General features: G+C 36.4%; 1 long non-coding RNA gene across 1 annotated transcript in view; it reads right to left on the reverse strand.

Annotated features, from left to right (window-relative positions):
* Positions 1-2,134: 2,134 nt before the first annotated feature.
* LOC132668520 (uncharacterized) overlaps positions 2,135-12,018 on the reverse strand; it is a 60,962-nt gene continuing 51,078 nt past the window's right edge. The window contains exon 4 of the long non-coding RNA XR_009605593.2: positions 2,135-2,242. This is a non-coding gene — a long non-coding RNA (uncharacterized LOC132668520). The remainder of the gene's footprint in view (positions 2,243-12,018) is intronic.

Here is a 12,018-nt window from a genome sequence, read left to right on the forward strand (position 1 = left end):
TGTCAATCTAATACTGTGTTCATCTAATAAACACACAAGTACTTCCAGATCCACAACTTTGGTTGACTATTACCAACTAACAGCTAAATGGAATAAAATATACCAAGAAGATTGATTCGTAATACATGTTCTCAAGTAATTTAAAATACTTTAAGAATTTATTTTATCTTATTATTTTTATTTTTATTGATTTTAGAGAAAGAGAGAGAGTGTGTGCATGTGTGTGTGTGCAAGTGGGGGAGAGGGACAGAGGGAGAGCAAATGAGAATCTCCACGCTGAGCCTGGAGCCTGAACGGGGATCAATCCCAGGATGCTAGGATCATGACCTGAGCTGAAATCAAGGGTCCCATGCTCAACCAACTGAGCCACCCAGGCACCCCTAAAATATTTTGAAATGAATTCATCTTTTACAAAATAAACTTACCATCAACCATAGAAGGAATGAAATATGGAGAAACACCAGGAGACCTGTACTTAATTTGCATTTCATTTCTTATGCTTATTATGGAATGATCTTGAAGAGATTATTTCATTTCTCCGTGTTTCAAGTAGTTCATCAGTAAACTTGGAACTTATGATACCTATATTTCCAGACTGTTGTGGCTGCATGGTGTCCAAATTATAGGAAATGCACACACCAGTACACACACATCAAACAAAATACCTGAATCCATTAAGAACATGGGCCCTGCCTTTTCTCAAGGTCAGCATAGCCCCTGCCCCTTGGCACTGTTTCAGTGTTTCGGGTGTTAGTTCCATAAATCCTGTCTCTGTCCAGCCTGTTGGTACTGTACTGAAGAAGTTGCCCCTTTTCTGGAGCCTCAGCTAGGCCACTAAGGAGTTTAAGTAATTGCGTGAGTCTGGGCATTACACTTAATTAATATAAGCCTTGGTCATCATCTCATCAGTCAAATAATAACAAAACCTGCATACTTTTTTTATAAAAATTAAATTAAAAAATGCTTTTAATGTCATCATCCCAAAGATGTCACCTAGTTGTTACTTAGCGGTGATAATTTGTTTTGTTACTATTAAAATTATTAATATTATCACTTTTATCACTAGTACCACTTTTATTATCATCATTTTGTGATGATCTGTCTTAAATGCATACTTCCCTCAAAAAATATGAATGAAACGTAATGGAATGATGTATCTTCCTATCACAAAGGGTGTTTAGTCAAAGGATGCAGGCTACCTGTCAGAGGAGTCCCACCTGACACTGATAATGGCCAGAATCTATGTTACATGTGGTTGAGTGATATTGGGACACCCCAATCCTTCTAACTCCACCCTTCTTTTCCAAGTGCAGGAAACAAATGCTAAGGTCCTCCTTCAGTAGATACTATGCCATGAATATCATAAAATAAAATATGATGTGGCTTGCTCGAGCCTGTTGGGGGAAAAGCAGAGTCTTAGGAGCCAAAGTGGAGGTCCTTTCCTGTCCCTAATGACTTCGTGTTTAACCTCTGCCTCAGGATTTTTCTGAGGGGCTGAAGTAACAAGAGAGGGAGAAAAGGCTGATGTGTAGTTTGAGGAATTTGATAACGGGGCTTTTTGGGTAAAAGGGGAGAGGGCCTAAATAGCTTCCCTCAATCATCCACATTCTCTGACCCCTCAATTGATCTCATTCTCATCACAGCTTGCTGTATTTTCTTCTTGTAAAGACCAACATATTTTTCCTACCCCTCACTTCTTCCCCCCACCCCGCCCAGTGTCTAAACTCCTGCCTAATACCCTAAGTATCAAAGTTTCTTTCTTTCCAAAGGTTTCATAAGTGTCTCCAAAAATTTGCCAAGATCATGCTAGATGCATCCTGGCTAATGTCTCTATCCCTCCTAAGAGCTCTCTATCACAGTAATTATGTTCTCAATTTTTTTTAAGTGAAAGTAGGTGATATGACTCACCCATGACCACCAGCTTTTTACTGGCACAGTAGAGATTTTTGTAAAGATTGATTTGTTTAAAAGCACCTGTGTTTTCCACTACCGTTCACTAGCCCCCAAGGCAAGGTTGGATAAAATTAGAAGATCCAGACAACAATTCTAAATAACTCAGTTGACTCTCTAAAGGGTTGTAATTAAAGTTTCTTTCTTCTGAAAACTCTTTGTGAAGGAGAGAAAAAACCTTACCTTGGACAGCTGGAGCTGATAAAGGGTGTCCTGAGAGAGAAAAATCCAGACAAAAGAGACTCTTGGGAAAGGCAAGGTCTGGCAGAAGTAGGTGAAAAGAATATTGTTCCTAAGGAGAAAGAGAAAAATAATTTTTTTGAGGTTTGGAGCATTATTTCTCTCTTTGCTGGTTGAAGGATCTTTATTTTCATCTGACAGGCAAGACTTATTTATTCTTAGGGAGAAAGTTGGTCTTCTCCCATTCCCTGCCTAAAGTTAGTGGATTGACTGATTCCCAAATCCAGATGTTATGACAGAAGAATGGAGAAGTCATAATGTGATAACATCTCTAAGACCCTCTTAAGATGCTTTCCCCCTTCCCCCCTGCCAGAAAAAGTAAAAATGTCTTTTTTCTAATTGTGTTTTGTAGGCCAGAATAGCCTTTGGAAGTAATGCTAGTTACACCCTCTGGGCAGGACTCTTTGCGAACAAAGGAAGCAGTTTACATCATTGGTCTTGAGGTTTGTTTTTGTTTAAAATGGATGATTGTGCCATATATATTCAGTTCTCTTTATTCCTTCTTTTTACTGAAGTGTTCAGTTTAGCTTTACTTGTTAAAGTGACTGCAATATATTTGGAAGAAAATGATTAAATTAAATGTGTACTTTGTTAATCTGCTTCCTGATTTGCTCTGGTTTGCTCTGCAGAGGCTTCTCCATGGTGGCAATGACTAGCCTGTTTTCCAAATAAATTTATTTTTGGCTCCCCCTGTGATTTGTCCCTCCTGATTTCTGACCTGGAGGGATTAGCATCAAGTTTCTTATTATATCTACTACAAAATGAATTTTATAAAATACGTGTAGATTTTCACTGGAACCCAAATTAGATGAACCTCTTGGCTTAGCATTCCTAAAAGAAGAGGGAGGACATAACTCTGCAGTCAAATCTGGCTTTGAATCTTCTTCTAACTACAACATTGGACAAGTCATATATCCTTTCTAAACCACAGGCTTCTCATCTGGAAAATGGTGATAATATTAGTCCTCACAATAATCCATAATAATCCTTACAATTCGAAGTGTATATGAATGAAGTTACGAATTTTGAAAGTCATCATGCATAACTTAGCACATGGAACTTAGTGCCATACCTTGTACAAAGCAGACGTTAAATATGGGTCTCTTGTCACTGTTCTTTCTCATTTACCTCCTCCTCTCCTTCCTTCTCTTCCTACATTTCTGTTCTTTAGCAGATCCTCTGCTCATCACCCCAGTATATTGGAATTTTTAAAAATAGAATATAGAGCATAAAGAATATAATTTAGATTTTTTCTATTGTTGCTAAAACTATTGAACTAAGAGTCTAGGACTCAGACTTTCCTACCTCAGGCTTTGTCTCCAGGTACTGAATTATTTTCCCTTTCAGCAGTCACTGACAATTATACTTTGCTAAGCAAGTGAAGGGATTTCAGGTAAAGTTCCATGCCTGTAAAAGAAACATCTAGGCTCTCATAATCCACTGTTCAAACAAAAAGAAGTACAACCTCGAGCAACTGCTTTTTTAAGAGTGTTAAAAATTTTTGAGGGCTATGAGGCTATCAGCAGGAATGGAGCATAGCTGGAATGCCTGACAGAAAACTGGTACATATTATATTCAAAACAGTAGGTGCAGAATATTTATTTTGGTGAGAAGAGAATGACATGTATCCTGTGTATTATTACTGGGATAGAGACATAGATTTCATTCCAGGAGGACAGAATGCCACAGAAGGGACAAAATTCTGACTGTATAGTATCATCCTTTCCTTTGCTGTCTTTGGGAGAAAGTTGACAAGTGGAATCTTAAATTCTGAAACCCATGGGTTATGCTTAGAGAAACAGAGGCTGGCATAGAAAATTGACTTCTCCCTTCTTCCCCCTTTTTTTCCCCAATACATGTGTATGAGTGCTCTAGATAATCTCTTTCTCTGCAACGTGCGTTATGTTAACAGAGTCAGTCTGTTTTGCTTAATGAAAAGAGCCTATGATTTTCAGTTGTCTGAAATTTGTTATATTCAATGGTTCAACTATTTACAAGTCTTATTACTTAGCATGGAATATTCTCCCTGATTATCTTTTGCCGAGCATATTTCTGCCAGTGCTTTTCATAGCCAGAAAGGAGAAATATCCTTCCTATGACTCTTACTCCATGAGGACTTCCCTTTTTAACTTATTCATGCATAAACACACTTTCCTGACATATTCTGGTGCACAGGAATCAAAATGCAAATGTCACCTAACAAATGACTTAAAATTGACTATTATGCTGTCCACCTCACTCAAGCACCAGCAATGGTCTTGGGTCAGGCTGGGTTTTTTAATGAAGAGAAAAAACACTCCTTAGCCATGCGAAGGCAAAGCCTGAGGAGAATCAATTTACCTCAACATAGCTTTTCTATTTTAAAAAAAGGAGAAAACAAGCAAGCCGGCATTTTAAGGTATGGTGTCATGGCAAACAGAGTGAAGCTGTTTCTTCTTCAGCTCTGTTGCCAAGAGCCCTGCAACTCAGAAATCATGAAAATGTATTTGGCAATAAAATGGAAACCCAGAATTGTGGGCTTCCTCATCTATTTCTGATAAAGCCAGTTTTGCATGAAGAATCTAAGCATTGAATATGAAGATTGTTAAACCCCTTTATACCCAGGTCGTCCAATCTCTAGAGCCCATCCATAGAATTTCTGTGGGTATATGGACATTCAGGAAGAGCTCCCGATGTGGAGGAAACAAGAACTGTAGATTCTTGAAGAATGCAGGGCAAATGCCTAAGAAAGCCGAAAGCTTTGTGAGGTGAACTGATTTTGGGTGTTGCTTTCTCCTAGTGGTACCCAGTGATACTTGGAGATGTGACTGGAAGACTGAGTAATTAATTAGAACTTTTGAAAGTTTGTGCAGGTTAGTGTGGGAACGGCATGATAAAAAAAAATGGAGTCCAGGCAGCGCTTGTCATATTAGACAGGACATCTTGGCAAATCCCAGTGGTAAATACATAACCATAAATCAGTAGTAGATATCAGGAGGAAACAAAGGGATTTAGAATGTTCTGTAGTTGGGGCGCCTGGGTAGCTCAGTGGGTTAAGTGTCAGACTCTTGAATTTAGCTCAGATCAAGATCTCCAGGTTTGTGAGTCTGGGCCCCAGGTCAGGCTCTGTGCTAACAGTGTGGAGTCTGCTTGGGATTCTCTCTCTCTCTCTCTCTCTCTCTCTCCCTCTCTCTCTCTCTCTCATTCTCACTCTCTCTATCTGCCCCTTCCCTGCTCATACTCTCTCTCTCTCAAAATAAATAAACTTAAAAAAAGAAAACAAATAGTAAGAAGGAAGATTCATATTTATATAACAGCAATTTAATTAATATCAAAAGCTAAGTAATAAAATTAAGAAACAATATATGGGATTTAAGAAATAAAACAGATGAACACCGGGAGAGAGGGGAAAAGAGAGGCAAACATACCATAAGAGACTCTTAACAATAGAGAACAAATTGAGGGTTAATGGAGGGAGAGGGGTGGGAGATGGGCTGGATGGGTGATGGGTACTAAGGAGTACACTTGTGATGAGCCTTGGGTGTTATATGTACCTGATGAATCACTAAATTCTATTCCTAATGTAGCAGGATTCTCATACAAAGAGCCATGACACCGAGACTTTTCTTTCCTGGAAGCAACTTTATTCCCGCTGGCACCGCTCAGTTGGTTTCCTACCCCAACAACTGAGGTCGGAACACCACGAACGCCATGTGGTGTAGTTTTTTTGTATATATATATTTTTTACTTCTTTGTCTCCTATATAGGGTAACACACACAAACATGCAGTCTGACTAAGTGGTCTCATGTTACCAGGTCATGAGGGATATTGTCAAGTATGTGAATAGCAAGATTGCCTTGAGGTTTGTTTTTTTTTTAATCTTTCCTTAGGGAGGGGACCCTTCCACACTGAAACCAATATTGCAATGTATGTTTAACTAACTGAAATGTAAATAAAAACTTGGGGGAAAGAAAGAAAAACATATACCCAATGACTGAAAAAAAATTAAAAAAACAATATGGTTGAACTGAGGAATAAACTAAAGCATCCATCTTACCCCAAAATACATTAAAATTGAAAGTTAGGGGAAAATTGAAAGGAAAGGATTTAAAAATATGTAACATGTAAACATTAACTTAAAAAATGTCAAAATATCACAACCTTCATATTAAAAATGCATCTTTAATACACACAGTTAGAATTAAAAGAAAGCTCAATGATTAAATTTCTGGTAAGAAATAAAGGAAAACTCAAGATGATTAAATATGTAATTAAACAATAAGATAAGACTACCTCAAATATACATACCTATGAATATAGCTTAAAATATATAAAGACAATTTGACAGAAATAAAAGAGCTATACATACCTTTTATCACAGCTGTATCAGTCTTTCAGTAAACAAAACAAACAAAAATGATTAATAATGATATAGAAGACTAAAAGAACAAGATAAGCAAAAGTGGCTTAATTCATACTTAGTGAGTAATGTACCAAAAAACTGTAAAAATATACATTATTTTTAAAAAACTAGCAAATGTTAATCAAAAACTAGCATATGTTAAGCCATAGAACACTCTTTTACAATTTGAGAAATGAATTATCAATGTCAACAGTATGTTTTTTAACCACAGTGCAATTAATAAAGCAATCAATAATATAGGAGATAATTAGTAAATTACTACAAGAAATATACTTGCAAATAATCTATGACATGCACCATAAGGATATCCCCATGCATTTATAGTTTAACGGTACATCAAGGGATGCCTGGGAGCCTCAGTTGGTTGAGGGTCCGACTTTGGCTCAGGTCATAATCTCATGGTTTATGGGTTCAAGCCCCGCATGGAGCTCTGTGCTGACAGCTCAGAACCTGGAGCCTGCTTTGGATTCTGTGTCTCCCTCTTTCTCTGCCCCTCCCTACTCACACTCTGTGTGTATGTATCTCTCTCTCTCAAAAATAAATCAACATTAAAAAAAAAAAAAACAATAAGTTGAGGATTTCGGCAGAGTTTATATGCATAGTTTGTGGGTCCTCTTTTTTGTGTCTCCCTTCCTTCTGCGTTTCTCTCCTTAATTTTCTAGTTTCTTTAGTCCCATTCTTTGTCCTCCATTATAGAGTGAGCTGCAACTTTCTGCCACTCAGGCCAGTTGGATTTAAGAGTGCTCTCTGCCAAATGCCTCAATTTCCCCAAGGCAGTTCTCATCTTTCAGTTGTCAAGTTTCCTCTAGCTTCTTCATGCTTTCCTTTTGGTTATTCTTTAACACCTTTAAATACCTTATTAAAAAAAACTGTTATGCCCTCATTTTCAGATTGTTATCCATGGAACATTAGCCCCATCAAGCTACTCTGCCATTTATCAGAAACTAGAAAGATAGGGTTCATTTGTTTTTATTTCTGTAACTTGGATTTTAAATTGATAAGCCATTGATTTGTTGTATTGTGGGGTTGGGGGGGAGTGGACGGTTAAATTCCCATGTTTCCATAACAAAAAGACCTTGATCTGTTTCTCTGGTTTGAACTTTGTGGGGGATGCTTTTTGCCACTTCATGCATTTTGTGATCCATGAATTCTTACGCTCTCCTACTCCTAGTTTGTACAAAGTTTTGCTCTTTTATGTGGTCCAACCTAACCTTTATTCCATGGCACAGAGAATGAGGCTAATTTAATTATTTTGTGCTCAAATAGGCTTGTAGCATATTAATAATTATTAATTATTTGATTGCTTTTATTGAGAGAGTATTATTTGAAACAAAATTGGTTCTAAGTCCTGTTTTCTTTTAAGATTATTATAAAGAAAGAGAAGGGAGTAGGTAATGATGGGTATGTTAGATCAATATGTAATTCTGTGATTTGTCACGAATTTGTCATAGCCACTGATTCCTGCAACCATGACTTGCAAATGTCAAAAATCCAGAAGTAGCAAGATTAAAACTACCAGATCAATAAAATAGTATTTAGGAAGAGTTTATTGTGCATGTAAGAACAGTTCATGAACTAAGAGCTTTCAATTCAAAACTGACAGGAATCTCAGGGGCATGATGTTACAGGGTGGCTTATAACATCAAAATTGTGGAAACTGGTTAACTTCCCAATGGGAATTTCCAAATGGCAGGGAATTGATTAAAAGTAATTATCGCATACCATTTTAGGAAGATAACTTAAGTTTCTTGTATGATATTCAGAGGCATTTACAAGAAATAACTTAAGTTTTGCTTATGTCTGTGAAATAAGCTAGACTTAGTTTTGCACACATTGCTTAAATGGTTTTGTCTGGGAAATTTTCAAATCTGGTTTCCATTTTGTGTTTAAGTTTAACACAAGACATAGAAATGCAGCATTAAATTAGGCTAATTTAACCTAACTAAACAGTTTAACCACTGTTGATTCTGATGCAGTTGGATTAAAAGTAGCATCTATCAGATAAGATAGTATAGGATTTATGAGATTTTTGTCAGTAGGCATGGGGAATGGATCATATGCTTCAGTGAGGATGGCAAATTTGGTATTACTTCATATAATTCAATTATGCTGAAAATTATCTATTTTTTTATGTTTATATTTTTATTGTGGTATTTTCAACAGAGCTCTTGTAAATGGTAAATGGCAGAAACAAAAAAAAAGTTTAATAGAGCCAATTTGTTTTGTTTCAATTTTTTGACTGTGGGATTTGAATACTTTTTAAAATTCTTCTTCTTCTTCTTCTTAATTTTATTCATTTTTGACAGACAAAGAGACAGAACATGAGCAGAGGAGGGGCAGAAAGTAAGGGAGACACAGAATCTGAAGCAGGTTCCAGACTCTGAGCTGTCAACACAGAGCCTGACATGGGGCTGGAACTCTTGAACCACGAGATCATGACCTGAGCTCAAGTTGAATGCTCAGCCAACTGAGCCGCCCAGGTGCCCCTGAATACTTTTCTTAGTAATGAAAAATTGTGTCCCACATATTTATTTTCATTTGGAAAGTTTAGCAGTTTAAAATAAGTTAAATTAAAAAATGACTTGACTTTATTTGTCTCAGAATAGAATAACTAAATACAAACTATTAGACATAACTGTAGACCAAATGTTTGTATCTTTCCAAATTAATACGTTGGAGTTCTAACTACCAAAGCGATGATATTTGGAAATGGGCCTTTGGAAAGGTGGTTAGGTCATGAGGGTGGAGCCTTCATGAATGAAGTCAGTGCCCTTACAAAAGAGACTCCAGAGATTTCCTTTGTCCCCTTCTGCTATGTAAGAACACAAGATGAATTAGGAAGTAGGCTCTCATCAGGTATTGTATCTGCTAACACCTTGATCCTGGACTTGCCAGCCTCTAGAACTGTGAGAAATAAATTTCTGTTCTTTATAAGCCATCCAGTGTCTGGCATTCTGTTATAGCATCCTGAATGCACAAAGATAGACATTAAAAGAATTTCAGAAAAACATAATTTCTTTCTAGGTAAAGGAGTATATTAATTGAAATTAGAGAATTAGAATTAATTAGGATAAAAAAATTCTTCATTCTGAAATGCAGAATCGTGTCAATAATTATGTCCATATAATCAGCAGTTAGTCTTACTGTTGTGTACTCTGGTGTGAATCTACAAGCTTCTGAAGTGTTTGAACTTGCTATTATTCTTTATGATAGTGAGTATTTTGCTAACCATCGGCACCTTAATTTTTGGTTTTTGGCCCTGGGAGAGTGTTCTTGCATGGAGGTTGGACAGGGCTGCAAGTGAAGAACCAGGCAGCAAAAGAGAGGTGATTTAAAAAGACAGCTGGGGTCCCCAGAAGTGAATTTGAAATTATAATCCTATTTTTGTCCCTGGTTTTTATTTCCTACCAAAAGATTGATCTGTAATAGTTATGGGAATATATTATTTAGTATGTCTTTTGACAAGGCACTCTAAACTCCCCTATGAGGATTACTGTGGAAGGCATTTCCAACAAAATAGCTCCTACTGATGAATTACTAAGCATGAAGAGAAGGAAACTAGGATTAAAAATATATTGGCATATACTTGTTTTTTGTTTTTTTGTGATTTGTCATTGTTGTTTTATCTTGTTTTTTTTGTTTGTTTGTTTTTTGTTTTGTTTTGTTTTTAGCTTTTCCAACCTTTATAACCATTGCTTGAAGGATCACAAAAAATAAAGAGCAGAAAAATCTAGAAACAGAATATATCCTAAGGAAAACAACTAACAAATAATTTCTCTATCCAAAGTATGGCCCAGATCTAGCTACATCTTCTATAGAGGATCATCCAAATGTTTTAAAGATTGAAAACAGGAACTGCAAAGAGAAACAAAGCTGCTCTTGGCTGAGAAAGGGATTGGAGGGGGAACATTTTCAGCAAGGAAATCATATCTTCCTTATTCCTTCTGGGCTATTTGGGAACAAATGTGCTAGCATCTGAACTTCTCAAGCATGCTGTATTTATTTTAGTTAAAATATCAGCCTTATAATTTTGTGAATGGGATGAGGACACCTATCTCGTGTTTATTTTGAGGAGTAAATTAGTTTCTCTATGCAGTGTTTCTTCAGATATATTCCTTCTACCACCTACAAATAAACATCAATGTCAAAACCATAAATTTGAACCCAGGTCTAGTGAAATAGATTTTCAGATTGGGGAAAGGTTGGTTCCTGACAATGAACATTTTGATAATTTGTACAGGTTATTTTTAGGCACATTAAAGTTTAACTATCATGTGGAAAACTCATCAGTTCAACTGATTTTGTATAAAATATACATTAAATGCCTAGTATGTTGAAGGAGGCTTGATAGATATGAAGTTTCCAAAGAATAAGGGAAGTCCTCAGACCTCTAGGAAGTTATTTTTGGAAATATGAGGCATATTAATATATAATTTGTAAAAAAATATAAAATTTGTAAATGATATATAAAAGTACATAGGATAAATAATAGAATGGCATAACTTTTCTATTTGGGTGCAATGTTATTAATTACTATAAGGATTAAAATGAAATAAGGTATCTTCTTGGATTGCCTTGGTTAAGCAAGTCTCAAAAAAAGAGCCAAAATTTGGGGACACGTGGGTGGCTGAGTCGGTTGAGCATCCAACTCTTGATTTAGGCTCAGGTCATGATCCCAAGATAGTGAGATTGGGCCTCATATTGGAGCTCAGGGCTGAGGTTGGAGCCTGCTTGAGATTCTCTCTTGCCCTCTGGCTTTCTCCCCCACTGATGCTCTGGCTCTTTTCTCTCAAAAAAAAAGTCAAGATTTCAATGGTGTTTTTTTTTTTTTTTTTTTTTTTTTTTACTTAAAGCAGTGCTATATGAAAGCTAACAATAAATACTTTTAATACTAATTTCTGTACCTTGCTATAATGTTCCATTTGTACTAAACTTCTTCTAGGATTCAGTTAATCATATTACTTCACATACATGGAGTGAAGATTGAATGCACTTTATAATCCTTACCAAACACGCACTTTAATACTCATGAGTGGTGAATCCTCTGAAATTTACTAACTCATTTGTCTCAATAGGCGACTATGACAATTTGGGAAAACTCATTTACCTAACAGATTTCCTCTTGAGATTGTTTTGGTTGGTGACACACGCATTAGAAAGAGAGGACATTATTTATCTCTCTACGTCAACACAAGGAAAGGAAATAGGGAGGAGCGCTCTGCTCTCCAGGAAGACAAAATTAATTCCAGTATATATTTTAATTTAGATTAACTTCATAACCATCCACAGCACCGTTATTCCTCATCTTTCCTTCAGGTCGTTCAAGTGATTTCATTTCTTCTCGCATAAACTTTGCATTACATTTAATTCTGTAATCTCAGTAGAAGCCACATATCTTTTCATTATGCACCTTTCACCGCTCCCC

This window comes from Panthera onca, chromosome B3, assembly GCF_046562875.1.
Source record: "Panthera onca isolate mPanOnc1 chromosome B3, mPanOnc1 haplotype 2, whole genome shotgun sequence".
Taxonomy (NCBI): Eukaryota; Metazoa; Chordata; class Mammalia; order Carnivora; family Felidae; genus Panthera; species Panthera onca.